Source organism: Protopterus annectens, chromosome 5.part0 (assembly GCF_019279795.1).
Source record: "Protopterus annectens isolate FY-2018-M chromosome 5.part0, PAN1.0, whole genome shotgun sequence".
Taxonomy (NCBI): domain Eukaryota; kingdom Metazoa; phylum Chordata; order Ceratodontiformes; family Protopteridae; genus Protopterus; species Protopterus annectens.
The window spans coordinates 1,956,945,831-1,956,961,246 of NC_056735.1; the positions used below are offsets into that span (position 1 = coordinate 1,956,945,831).

Genomic DNA, 15,416 nt, shown 5'->3' on the forward strand with positions numbered 1-15,416 from the left:
ACACTGTTACAGCTATATGTGTGTGTTAATGTCTGACTTCAAGCTACTAGAGGTTAAAATCTGTCCCTGGACTTGAGTATAAGTCTTACTATCTTTTAGACTTTTCAGTTTTAATGTATTTTGAATTTTTGATCTTCTGTATCACTAAGAATATTAATTTAGAGAGGAAGTTAGGAATTGTTTTGATTTATGTTTAACCCATAGTAAGGTATTTATGACATGAAGTCAGATTTCCTGTAACTAACTACATTAACTTATTTTACCAAAAGCATGTTATCCTGCAAGTTTGGCAAGTCAACAACATTTGTGTATGGTCAACACTACCAGTAAACTTACAAAAAATCTGCAAAAAATATCTGCTGATATCTACCTGTTTCAAAGTTGCAGTGTCATGTGTTATGTCCTTGTGACAGTCAGAACATATTATGATCATTCTGTCTTAGCTGAGTTTTTGGTCAGACCGGATATTATGTCAGTGGTTTAAATACTGCGTACTGAACAGGTTGATATTTGGGGACTGTAAAATGGCACATGTTTTCCTGCAAAATATTACTTTCAGGATATGATAATAGGCTTACTTCAGCTATTGCACTTTGTACTGTTTTCTCATCTGCCAGTTCCATTTCACTAGCTCACTGACTGTAAATTACTGATGTCTAGTTTCTTTCCATTCCACATGTCTGATTAATAAAACTGCAAATGATGAAGCCTCGTATGCAGAGATATTTGGCAACAACTGTGTCTGCATTCTGAATTCCATGATATGTTGACCCTCTACAGATGGAAATTTGAAGTTTCAGGGTATGGAGTCTGTGCCAATTGCCAGGCAATGCCGAACACAGCGCATGCAGGTTCAGCATTTCATTTCTTTCACATGATTATCAGTAGATACTGCATTTTTGTATTTCTTTTTGTACCTGCTCATAATACAGCTGATTAACAAAGCACCTGTGAGTGTTTTGAGTGGATAATTTTCTGTCATGTATTTTCAGAATATTTACCTATTAATTGCCATCAGTAATATGAACTGCTTAAGACAGTTGGACAGGCAGTTATTTAAAAGCTTGCAGATTTGGGGCCACAGCTAAAAGAAGAATGATGATAACAGTTTTTTTTTTTTTATCTTGGGTGACATAAATTAACAAAAAAGGATGTGTGAATGACATTGCATGAGAAATTATTGCATTTTATAATATATTCTTTAAGAGGAAGATTAGTAAAAATGTTTTACATTCATTCAGAAATGGTATGAAGCAGACAAATCGATAATGTTTTGATGAACGTTAGCTTTATTTTGCAGATTACCTTTGCAGGAAAAGTTTTAAAGACCCTTCTGCGCAGCTTTTTATAAGATTCCAGTCAAATATTATGCAAATTATAGAGTACTACAAGCACATCATCCTGCTTTCACTAAGGAAAAAAGTAACTAGTCATTTTGCAAAGAGACATTTAGGGGACATACGTCAGCCTAATGTGTTTTGCAAAAACTGCAAGAGCAACAAAGGCCTTAAAGGCTTCACACACTTTTTTGTTGTCAATTTCAAAGTGTCAGAAGCACATATTGTCGGTGAGATTTGTTTCACCTGCAGCAATAGCTGTCCGAGAAATAATGCTTGATGGAAATTTTGCTCAACTGATGGCAGTTCTGTTGTCAAGTGGCACTGTTAGTTGTCATATTGAAGAAATGTCAAAGGACACAAAAGGGCAACTGCAGGATCAAGTGAGAGTATGCATCTATTACACCTGTCAATCACTGTCCATGAGGATTTTGTATTTTGTGAGCCTCTTCATAAGAGACATACTGGGATAAGATGTCATGTATTCAGATTTAAAGGCTAGGAAATCACTTGGGCTTCCATAGTGCAGTGACATTTGCACTAACGGTAGAACTGTAGTAAATGGGATATGGGATGAACATGTCTTAGGTCTTGTGAGGGCTTATTGTAGATATTGGACAGATAAGACCTCCAGTCATGGCCTTGTTGTAATTTAATGTGCAGCATTGTCACTGTTTCTCTCTGATGCTCACATGTATATACACATGCAAGCACACGTGCACTCACACAAACACACACTTGCTTGTGCACCCACACACACCCAGACAAACATATGCACACTTAAAACAATAGTATGTCACTGTAAAATGAAATCACTGTATTATGCCATTTTCTGTCATTAGGTTTGAACCATACTGTACTTATTTTGTGCACTGAAAGTATAAATGTTGTGGAAAAATCAAGCAAGGAATTAGAAGCTGGTGATGTGATATATAACTTCTGCATTCTTCAGAAAAGTTATAGCGTGCACAAAGAGCACCTTTTATTACTAGAGTAGAATCATGCACATGAAATGAAAAAAAATCCTTGTACCTTACATTCCCTTTTATGACTGTTAGTTAACTGGCAGACTGGTAGACATAACCACCAATGATACTACTGTACAATACTTATCTGACAATGTTTTGCTTAATAGAAGTGCACAAAAGAAAAGTCTTCATTATAGTAATCTATATAAGATGCATTTGGGGTTGAAATGCACAACAGTAATTTGTCACACTGCGTAAATCAATAAGTCCCATGGATATTCTGAGTTTTGTTGTAAAAGATGCCACAGTGCTGACAACCATTCAAGTCAGATCATCTACGTATGAGTTGTGATGTATTAGAAAACAACAAAGTAATTAGTCACCTCTGACAAACCCAGGTTGTATGTTCAATTGGAATTTGTTAACTGAGGTACAGCATTGATCATGGTTGGCTGTAGATATGACAGTAGTATGTATACAGGCTTTAAATAATTTGACTAAGAACATAAAGATTGAATGTTATAAAACTGTTATCTCAAAAATACTATAAGTTATGACAAAATATTGTATTTAAGTTGAAAATTTATACTGGTGCCCTCTCTTGAATGGGTTTCATTTCCTTGCACCCATTAACAGTGCCTTGGTGACACTGTAAAGAAATAAATAGGTTTGTCAAAAAATGGATAAAGGGGTACATTTACATGGACTGGGTACCTCTTTAAATCTGTACTTTGGTTGCACGAGTCAGTTTAATGATTTCCCACATTTTTTTTTTTACTATAGGGACATTATAATTTTTTTGACCTGTTTACAACTGCATGTAACACTTTGTGGCTAAATGACTGCATAAGAAATGTAACTGTTAAATATATTTAGTGTTATTGTTAACTGTGATGAGTAAATGACCTACTCTGGGACAAATAATAAGCATTATTACAGCGATTTTGTAAATTTATTGTGACATGAGTTAAGTCATCTGTTTCATGATAAATGTGAGCTGCAATAGAAAAATACGACATATTATTTACAGAGGGAAACGTGGATCGTAATGTTTATGGCATACTGCTCCCTGTGGTGTCACATGCCTTACTCTGTAAATGCATTTCTTTGTGGTGCTCAGAAGTATATGGTGAGTGGAATGAGTTATATTTCAACAATGAAGTGCAGTGACTTTCTAATGAATGAGGTTTTTAATACTGCTTTGAACACCACTGCAGAGTCATTTCATTGTTAATATTGACCATGGACACCCCTGTCTTCACCATTTTTCTATCCTAGAAATATATAACTCTTCTGAATGCTCTATTCAAAATAAAAATGGAGGTTTTTGCTCACTGCAGGGGTCTGACACCAATTTTTTCCATCTGAACAAAAGTCACTGCTGTTCAGACTAGGATACCACCTAAGCAGTGACACAAGTAAATCAGCTCTTTATGCTATCAGTTTCTTCTTTCTTTTGCTTTTGGTGTAAAGGAAGAAAGATTTTGTAATGCTACCATTTACACCATGTGAAAATTAAATTAAATAATGGTAAATAATGCATGCCAAATGAGTGTCTTTAAATGCTAAACTTAGCAATGCTTGCTATGGAAAGACAAAGAAGCTAATGAGTTATTATGCACATACATGACAAACATCGGTAACAATGTCTAATTTACCAAGATTAAAATGTGCAAGAAGTCAAATGGAGACAGAAATTACATTCATTTTTAGACCTATACTATGGCTTCATTAGGACATCTGTAGAAGCTTCAATACTGACACTGCTTTCATATTTCTTTGTTAGTAATTTTCCAAGCCATATACACATTACATACCTGGAGAAATTCTTCTCATTAAGAATCAAAACTACAGAACATCATCTCCCATTAAAGTTATAAATGCAGGAATGCAGATAGCAGCATTTAGATTCCACACACTGTGCAGTGAATGTTTAACAGAAAAGGAGTATAAATAATACTAGTTTGTCTGGTGATGAAGTGTGTAATACAATGTGATTCAAAATCAGTCAGAGAAGGGCTGCATCCTTCAGTCTGTATGACAGTAGCATATCCCTTCAGATGTTCATTAGTTACTTTATTTATTTCTGCTGCCATAACCATAGACTTTGCTAAATTATGTGATACGACTCTGAAATGTTCTGGTTACAGAGCTGCAAGGACCATGTGAGACAAGGAGTTAGGACTATTTATTTATTTATTTGACATTTGTTTACTGGGAAAGTCCAACTGGATCTGAACCCATTTTCAGAGGATGCCTGGGGAGAAAACCTGCACAGTACAGAATAAACAGAATTAAAAAAAATGAAGAATGGTTACAGACATTAAGACAATAACAAAGTATTGCAATATGTGAATAGAATAAAAGAAAATAAAATATAAGGCAAACAAAGTTGACCATACATTATATGCAAGATAGAAGAGAGTTCCTAATATATATGTTACATAATGATGCATGAAAAATATATAACAGAATAAGAAATAGGTCATAAAAGCCATTTACTCTTCCTGGCAGAAGAACTAGATAGGAAATGTCAGTCATAAATTCTGGGATACATAAAGGTTAGTGTAAGAATATGAAGAAAGCACATTAGAATGTCAAGGAGTTAAAGAAAGGTGAGGCTAGAAAGTAAAGTAGCAATGAAAGCAGGATATAGTAAAAGAAAGTCTATTAAAAGGGGGGAAGAAGGGAATAGAAAAGAGTACTAAGGTGGCAAGAAGCAAGGGCAAATCCAGTTATTTGTTAGATGTTCTGTCAGCCTAAACTTGAAGCAATAGTAGTGGGGTATAAGTCTGATTGCTTCAGGAATGCTATTCCATGATTTGACAACACAGTGAGAATGCACACTAACCCCATTAGATCTTTGAGGTTTGTAAATAGATAGTAGATACTTGTGAGAGGAGCGTAGGTCACTACAGGGAATATAGTGTTGAAGTAGTGATGATGTAGAGTTTGAGAAAATGAAGAGTTGCTCAGTATTTTGTGACTTAATGTTAGTTGATTAAAGGTGAGGAGATGGGGTAGTTCGAACCAATTTAGGGACTTGAGAGCAGAGCAATGGTGAGAGTAGCTGGCCTGCCCTGCGGCAAATTTAGTTACTTTATTATAACACTGACTAAGTTTTGCTTTGATGGAATGGTGAAGATTGGTTAGAATAGGTAAAGCATACAGTAGGGAGGGAAGAGATAGGTGGTGGCAAGGGTTACTGTTGTGGAGTTAGAGATTAATTTCTTAGCCCTATACATCATGCACAATTTTTTTTTTATGACGTTACTGATACATAGGTCAAATGCAAGATTGTTGTGAATAGTTACATCTAACAGTTTTATATGTGAAACCACATAGATTGAAGTATTGTTCAGAGAAGTAATAGCAAAGTTAGAGGTATCTGGAGAAAATAGGGTTACCACCTGTCCCACTTTGTGAGGGACAGTCTCTCTTTGGGCAGTTGTGTCCTGACCAAAAATTTAAAAAATGGCAAATGTCCTGAGATTTTAGGACAAAATTATTTCCTATATTTTATGTAATAGTTGCATACAACAGTTATTCTGTATCTAAAATACCTAAATTTTATAAGAAACAGAATAAGCAACTAAAATGCTTCAAGAATAAGCTTTTATTTAGGCAAAAAGTTAAGTTCTATCCTTTGTACTGACCATGGATATGTGTCAGCCTGTAAAATCTGATGTTTGTACCAAAAATGTCCCACTTTGGCCATTTGAAAAGCTAGCAACCCTAGGAGAAAACTGTTTTGGTAAAAACAGTAGAACTGCATTTTTTGGGGTTAAGTAGTAAATAGTTGTTGGTGAGCCAAGACTTAATGGAACTGAATGCTTCTTGAGTTAAACTCTGTAGATGAGAGAGAGTCCTGGCAGAGCAGATTAATGTAGAGTCATCAGCATATTGAATTAGGTTGGCTTGTTTGCTGGCAGTATTAAGATGGTTAATAAAAATATTAAACAGAACAGAAGTGGACCTAGTATTGAGCCTTGGGGTACCCCAGTGCTAACAGGTAAATAAGGAGAGAAGTTAGAGTTCCATTTGACAGATTGATATCTGTTAGAGAGATAGATAGTAAACCATTGTAAGGATGTTTTGTTTAAGCTCATAAGAGATAGTTGGGATAACAGTTGGGGATGGGAGACAGTATCAAAGGTTTTGAATTGATCTAGGCATAGAGATGACACAAAGTTTCCTGAGTCATGAGCTTTGTTAACAGTGTCAGTAAAGAATAGTAGAGCAGTAATGGTGCAGTGTGCTGGTCTGAGTCCGTGTTGGGTGGGAGAGAATTGAAGAAGTTGTTTATGGAAACATTTTTCTAGAATTTTTGATAGTGGTGAAAGAATAGAAACTGGCCTAGAATTAAAAATTTCTGTGGAAGTGTTACCTTTGTCGCGAACAAGGATGTGGATTTTTTCCACAAGGAAGGGACATAAGACTCCTTGATGGATCTATTAATGATTATTGAGAAAGGGTAGGCAATTGAGTCAGCAGGCATTTTTAGAAATTCGATAGGAAGATTGTCTGCAGAGGGTGAACATGGTGCAAGCTTGCACAGGAGGGATTTGATGAAGGAAGTAGGAACTGGTTGAAGGGAAATATGGAGTGACAGGTAATAGGAGGATGAGAGAGGGTAGAGGAAGATGTTGGGAATTTGCTAGTGATGGAAGCTGTGCTATCAATGAAGTAAGAGTTAAACTGAGTTGTTATATCAGGTGAGGTACTATCACAGGGTCTATATCACACAGTCAAAGTGCTGTAACTTCGACTGACATATGTTCGAACACATGTCCAAAGTTACGGAACTTCGACTAGCTATAAAAAATAAAAACACAATGGACAAATATAAAAATTATTGTATGCAGGGGGGGAAAGCCCCCCTGCACCCCTCACACCCCCACTACTTAAATATACCAACTCCGAGATTGCACCACATTGAAGTGAATGGAAACCTCTGCTTATGGAGATTTCCATTCACACACTCAAACATTTACAAATTCGAACATATGGTCTCGACCACATGTCATCCAAAATTGTAAATGTTCGACTACGTGATAGGAACCCCTATCACAGCAGGGTTGGGAGGAGGACTGAATTCCTTGATTGAGAATATTTTTGATAGTGTGCCATAAGTTTTTTGGACTGGATTTATGCTGATTTTGTGACTTTGCATAGAATTGTTTTTTGTCTAAATTAACCTATTTTTTACAAGGTTACACAGTGCTTTGAAATGTTGTAAATTATTGTGAGTCTTATGTTTTAGGTATGTTGTCCAAGCCTTTTCTCTTTTTTGCATGAGTGATCTGGAATAGACAGAAACCAAGGAGTATAGCTGGTTTTAACTCTTTTCATTATGGTGGGAGCTAAACTACCTAAAGTGTTTAGGAATGTAGAACTAAATTGTTCAACTGCATCATCTAGTGGTAAGTATTTAAGGAAGGCCCAATTGGTGGAGTTTAATAAATTTGTAAAGACCTTCTGGTCAAAGTTGGATAGGTTTCGTACTGTCTTGTAGGTGTGTTGTCTACATGAATGTGAAATAAGTCTAGTTGTACAGATGGAGTGGTGATCACTTTTCAGTTATTGGAGAGCCCATATTGTGCATTTCAGTAGTCATCTTGGGATTACTGATTCTGTTTTCTTCTGGTGATTGAAGGAGCACAGGTACATTATTTCTTGGAGACTCCTGATCACCAGAAATCCTAATAATTGCTTCATAGGTGACAGCTTGGAATGTGTGCTTATGTTCTGCTCCTGGTGAGAGAAAGAGAAGACTGCATTGATTCCTGTCTGTTTCTGGGTTTACAGTGAGTGTCTGTGCTTGATATTCCTGACTGGTCTGGTTGCTATTCAAGGCATCTACCAGGGGAAAGGCTACAACAAACCTACAGACCATTGCATTGCATCATCTGAGACAAGACTGTGGATCACCAAACAGGCTGTGGCCTGTTTCTCATCTTGGGATTGGTACTAATGTTTTGCTTCTGTTGAGAGAAGACGTAAAGTAGCATTGTACCCAGCAGACTGAACCTGTGATGAGACCACCACTAAGGCAGTATCCATTCATGCGACCCCCCCCCCCCATTTTCATCATTCTTGACAAGCTAAGTCTTTGTTTTCAGTAAGTACTGCTTGATTTGTTTCTAACATCAGAATATCTGTCTAAATACTTCATCCTTAAATTTTCAGGGTCTACTTATTAGTTACCCCTCAAATGTTTGGCAGTGCCCTGTAAAGACACAGACACCTTGAGTGACACAGATACCTAGTTTCCCACAGGACGACTAGATTGCAGTGACAAGCACTGTCCCCAGAATTGGAAACTGGATAATACTGACAATGCTTTATATTCTCGCTCCATCTGTCTAATCAATAAAAAGGGTCTGTTGCCATGGATATGAACTTTCTCATTATCTCTGTTACCAGGTTGGTGGATATGGGCATCCTGAGGCAATGTAGAAATTGCTTCATGTTTACTGACAACCAGTTAATTCTCAAACTGATATGGTATGTGAGAGATGTACTAACACAATGTCACTGGAGGCAAAGCTCTCACATAAAAGTATTCCTAATGTCAATAAGATTGTTAGTAGTGCACACGCTGCACCCATCACACACAATTCCAAGCAGACATATAGACCCACATATGCTGAGACACTTAAATGTAACCTTACTAAATCCCAAAGTCCTCCTAGATGACATACACATAACAAATACCCTCAGTGGCCCTGAATGCACTCTTTCAAAACAACATCCACATCAACACATACAGTCACATCTCATGGGGCCTCTACTTCTAAGCTCATAAGGCAAGCCACCACACAATCCAACATTCTGGTCATTTAAGACTCCAAAGTGAAACACACTGATGTCCCTCTCACCAGGCTGAGTAAGGAAAAAGTTGCGGTCAGTTGCTTAACAGGGGCTAGGATCCACCACTTTACACATGCAGTCAGGTCATTGGACCACAAGTACCAGTATGACTCAGTCATAGTTCATGTAGGTGTAAATGACCTGAGATGTACCTCCTTAGAGTATATGAAGAGAGATGCCATGGAGCTCTCAGAATACGTGTCCCCAGGCTGGTATGAGCCTAGCATTGATTTTACCTTCTTCAAGAACGATGCCACAATATGAACAAAAGATGAATGACTTTAATAATTGGCTTAGTTTCTGGTGTCATTCTAAGGGTGTGCAATATTTGTCAGCATGAAAGGAGATGGTCAGCAGACCATGCTGCTTTGTGAGAGATGGCCTGCACCTCTCCCCTCTAGACTTTTGAATATTAACTGAAATGTTGTCTTCCCCTATAGTGCTTTTTTTAGGCGATGCCAAACTGAAAGTAGTTCCGACATAGCAAATTAAAACCAAGATCTAAAAATATTATTGCTCAATGCTAGGTGCCTAAACAAAAAACTCCACTTCTAGAAGCTCTCCTCACCCTAGAGAATGCTGACATCTGTGTGGTCACTGAGACATGGTTTAAAGCTGCAGAGACCACACTGACATTGTAAAGTTATAATGCCTTTCACAGATTTAGACCAGTTACTACACAGACAGGGACTAAAGGTGGAGGTATCTCAATTTACATAAAAAATAAATATACTTTAAATCTGGTCAAACAGGGCAATGCACGTTAGTTACACCATATTTAAATTACTGCATGCAAAATCCACTATCACTTTCTTGCAAGCTATAGGTCCCCCTCTATGACTCAGAAAACCCATACCATGTATATAAACTTACTGGAAACACTCACAATCCAACCCAGTACCATATCATGGGTGACTTTAATTACCTCACTATTAACTGAGAATTATATACAATATGAAACATATAGACACAGATATTCCTGAATTTTGTAAACATAAACTCCCTGGACCAGATTGTCAGTGCACCAACCAGGGGTACAACCATACTGGATCTGGTCCACACTAATATGGGAGAGTGTAGTACATCCCCTAGTGTAATGTCTTCTCTGGTAAGGTCAGACCACAAAAAAATCTCCTTTGAAGTAAAAATTAACCCTGGAACCCTAGCTACACCTGGAATATTTAGGAACTACTCCAAGGCTAACTTCCTGCTATTAAGTGATAACTTGGCAAAATATGAAGGCCCCATAAACCCTGAGAACACTACTGCCTATGCAGAACTGTTCATAGAAACCCTATACAAGCGTGTTAATAACTGCATAGAGACAGCTGTACCCACCAGTTAGAGGTACAGAACTAACTAAAAAATAAGCCACTCTGGTTGAATCACAAAATCAGTAGGCTGTATAACAGAAGGAAGAAAACTGTAGCATAAATTAGGAGGTGCAGCACTTGGCAGGATAAAAGCACTCTCATCAAACTAAACAAACAACTCAGAGAACAAATAAAGTTTACCAAAGCCAAAGTTGAGATACATTTAGCCTCCCAGGCCAAGGACAACCACAAGGCATCTTTAGCTATGTCCCAACCTTAAAAGCAATACTCATTTGTGTGCAGAGCTCATTGTAAATGAGCCAGAAGATATAGCAAACTTACTGGCTGACAAATTCAGCTCCAACTGTACGCCTCTCTCTCCACATCAAACTTCTCTCAGGAAATACCACCAAATATAAGTCCTCCTGCTATCACTAGGAAACAAGTCCTTAATGATCCCTCTAAGGCCAATAACACTGTATCAGTGGGCCCCAACAGTATTCCATGATGCCTTCTAAATAGCATGAAATATGACCTATCAGGCCATCTGGAATTCCTATTTAACTGTAGCCTCCAAATAGGCTTCATGCCTCATGAATGAAGAAAAGCAACAGTCATGCCTTGGCACAAAGGTGGGCCATTTACAGAACCTGGAAACTACAGACACAACAAATAAAGGAGAAACTGAATGAAAAACTGTGATGCCTGTGCACTGGCCCAGTAATCAAGAAAAAAAGTGAGGGGTGTGCACATTGGGAAGGATAACAAGTACACACACAGTAAACTACAATTTCCCTTAAGAGCACACAGAGATCACAGTCAGTCTGGGACTGGCATCTCTCTTTCTCTCCAGATCCCCAATAAGACTCCCCACTGGCACAGCTATAGGGTTCAAATCTCAGCTGAGTAGTCAAGCCAAAACCTCCAGTACCCTCTCTGACCAACCAGTGTTTCGTGTCCCTGCCCAAGTAGCTGACACACAAACACACACACACACACACACACACACACACACACACACACACACACACACACACACACACACACACTTTGAGATTTGGTTTATATACAAACACACAGACACTCCTGGGGAAGTCTGCCATAGGTTCTCCAGCTATGACCTCTCCTGCCATGCTATAAGGTAGTAATCACTGCCACCAACTACTCTTATCAGGAACAAATAAGGCCCTTCCCAAAGGGTGACTAATTTCATTGTCTAATATTACTGTTATCCAAGTAGTAAGTGTGACTGAGTGGCAAGACTATTGGAGTGGCGTGGACACTATCACCAAATACATGCGATGTACTCTAAGAGCTTAAATTACCTTTACACAAAACAGCCACAATTGAAAGGTTTAAAAATATTTAATAATAAATAATGAAAACACAAGACAATACTTATTACTTCAACACAATGCCATTACAGAGTTCAGAGATCACAGGAAAATGCTTTAAAATAATACTGTTGAATAGTCTGACATAAATATAGAAAACAGCTAGACTAATCTGGCTATTTCTATCTATGTCTAAGAGAAATCGCTGTGCTAAATAAATATCTTACACACAGAGCAAGCAAGTGCTGGTGAGTTGATGTCAGCTTTAGACAAAATCCAAAATACCCTACTTTCCTTCTGTCCTTAAATTGATAACACAGTACTGCTGAGTCATTTCAGATTATGTCATTCTTAGCACTTCTGATTTAGTTTCCCAGGGTAACAGATAGTCAACATTTACATTTCTTTTTGTAATTCTGCATCTGCAGTAAGCCACAGCAATAAAAGACATTTTACATGTAAAACCTTAGTAATTATCTCTTAAATCAAGACAATAGAATTTCCTGGCTCAGACATCCTGTCTCCGAGCTTGAGATCAGTCATACAATGCTTGACGTATCAGCTTTCTTCCAGCAGAGTGCACTGTGGTTACATTTTTGAAGCTCAGTTCAACATGTAGTTTAATCATAACATACTTCTCTTTACATTTGTAGAACAAGCCTGTAGATTACATTAATATTTACAAATGACATCAAATTATTTACAAAGTTCTATCTAGCTAGGCTGGCAGCCTTCACAATGGCAACAAATGGGGGAAATCAGAAGAAGCTGAAGGGTGAGATAGATGGGGAAAAGGAAGAATGCAAAAAAATTGGAAAAGTAAATAGTAATGAGACGGTGAGAGCAGTACTTCTGTCTGATAGAGAAAACTGGGCAGGGAAGGCAGAGCAGTTCAGAAACTAGAAATGTTGGAGAGGAAGAAGGTGGATGTACACTGTGAGACAAATGAAGAAATAAGGAGAAATCATAGTCAAAACCTAAGTAGCTCTAATTTTTAAAGAAGATCAAAGGAAACAGATTATAGTGGTTCAATCACATTGCAGGAGAGAGACAACTTGATGAAGAGGACTTCAGGAGAGACAGGAAGAAGGCAAGAGGAAACAAGGATGTCAAGCAAGGATATGGATGGATTGTGTGAGAAAGGACCCTTAACTGTGAGGCATGATGCCTGAATAAGGAAGGAGAGTGGTACTGAATCAACAGAGATGGAATCAGTTTGTACAACAACCTGACACCATGTCAAGAAATGAGAAAAAGGTGGCTGATGATGATGATAAATATACAGAGAGTGAGAGAGAGTGAGAGAGACAGAAAAAGGGAAAAACTCAATAGATAGACAGGTAGAGTCAATATTATGCTGTGGCTGTAAGATGAAAATACTCTAACAAATAGGCAACAAACAGTAAAAAAAAGAAAAACAAACTAAATGTAAGACAAGAAGCTATGTTTAACAATGACATTTTCATTGTTTGTCAGCATGACAGCCTTGTTTAACCAGAGGCATATTCATAATAAATACAATGCCAGATAGTGGAGTTTTTATAGAGGACACAAGAGGACTGCAGACTATACACCACAAAGCAAATTTTGGAAAAGAGAAAACTAGATATAAAACAGTATGATTTACTTGGGCCTGGTTGTAAGAGTCAATATAAGGAAGAAGTCATTCAATTACAATGAGTTCACTTCAGGCCAGCTACTGCAAAAAAAAAAAAAAAAAAATTGGGAGTATAGAAAAAAATGTTCTCATTGTGCATAAAAGAGTCACTTTGACATTTTTTAAATGGGTCTGTGTCAAAATATCCCATGACTACAGTATCAGACAGCACTATTTTGAAGCTCACATCACCAATCCAGCTTTTCACTGAAATGTTCCTAAAACAAAAAGCAACTTTTTGCAGAGGGTATCAAACTCCCCTACTCCCCTACAGATCAACATAATATATTTAGTAACTCTCAAATTGATCCAAATTAGAAAATGGGCAAAAAGTTGATCTCAAGAAATAGTCGTATTTCTCTGAAAAACCAGTTTGATGGTATGAACTTTGATATTATACCATTTTGATATTCTGGTTAGTCAATTTTTTGACATAGAGCTTTATTGGAATTACAATCACACAAATACAAATACAGAAAAAAAAATAAACTCTCTCTTTGGTCACTTCAGAATGAACTATCAGGACAATGGTCATATATCTATTGATTGCACCACTGACATCATTATTAAACCTAAAACTATAAGCTGCCAACCATGTGGGGAGGGGTTGAGACATATGTGGCTTCTCTACCTTCCTGTGGAAGGGCTTAAAACTGTATTAGTAAAGGGCTTAAAACGGTATTAGTAATAAATCCCTCCCACCCCAAATGAACTTTCAAGCAAATTCATGTTTGAGAAACAGTGTGTGTGTGTGTTTGTGTGTGTGTGTGTGTGTGTGTGTGTGTGTGTGTGTGTGTGTGTGTGTGTGTGTGTGTGTGTGATTGTTGGTGGACATGAATGTCAGTTAGGAGGTATGTAGGCTATGTATAACCCCACACTGAAAAGAAGGCCTCATTCTATCATACTTTCTACCCTCAATCTCAACAGTAAGGAGATGTGCATTTCTGTTCGAAGAAAAAACAGGACAAATGGCAGAATGCATTGCAGAAAAAGACAAAGTCAGTCTGGAATGTAATTGAAAGCTGTCTTTTTACATGAACAATTATCTTGTAAACTAGATATGTGCAGAAGTTAATAAATAAAAGCAGACACTGACCCTGAACTCCAGTTCCTGGTCAGTGGCTGTTGAAGAACACTATAAACATGAGGCTCCTTAGCTTAAAACAATGACCACTGTGTACGATAACCAAATGCCAAAGCTTTCAGTTGGTTCCATTGTAGGTGCCCATCTAAACCAGTATAATCTCTGAATTGAATCATTCAGGGTTGGACTTACAATGGAATTAGTTTGGAATGCAACTTATCACGAGAAATTATGGATGAAAACTCAAGTAAAAAGGAATGAAGCATGATTTTGTGCAGGAGAGATGCAAGGCACATGTTGTAAGACAATTGGAAGTGAAAAAATAAGGATTCATTATTGAACCTTAGCAAAAGTAAGTCATAGCACAGAATCGTAGTTCTCAACTTAGTATTTAAAATATTACCCAAATTAATAGATTATGTACAAGGAAAATATATATGTATTGTTTATTTGTAATAGCCTGGTATCCATACATAATTTTGACCATTTCTTGGGAAAGAAAATTATTTGATAGGCAGAGGAGAGCAAGGGCTAACATAAATATCAAACTACTTTACTGTCAAAATCGAGATTTACTTCTTTGATTAACCGAGTTCCATTACAATTGCATCAAAACTTATAAAATTAGTATTAATTCTAAGCAGTTCAGAGTCAAATGTGTTCTTATTTAGAATGACAGCAGTGAAGAATTTGAAGCAATCTTCTTGCTTTATTCTATATGCCGTGGTGGTGCAGCGGTAGCGTTGTTGCCTCACAGCAAGAGGTTCTCCCATTTGATTCTTGACTGGAGTGTGGGGAGTGCCTTCTGTATGGAGTCTGCATGTCCTCCCCGCAGTTTGGTGGGCATTCG

At 37.4% G+C, this 15,416-nt stretch overlaps 1 long non-coding RNA gene across 1 annotated transcript in view; it reads left to right on the plus strand.

Annotated features, from left to right (window-relative positions):
- Positions 1-610: 610 nt before the first annotated feature.
- LOC122802112 overlaps positions 611-15,416 on the plus strand; it is a 181,610-nt gene continuing 166,804 nt past the window's right edge. The window contains exon 1 of the long non-coding RNA XR_006364893.1: positions 611-851. This is a non-coding gene — a long non-coding RNA (uncharacterized LOC122802112). The remainder of the gene's footprint in view (positions 852-15,416) is intronic.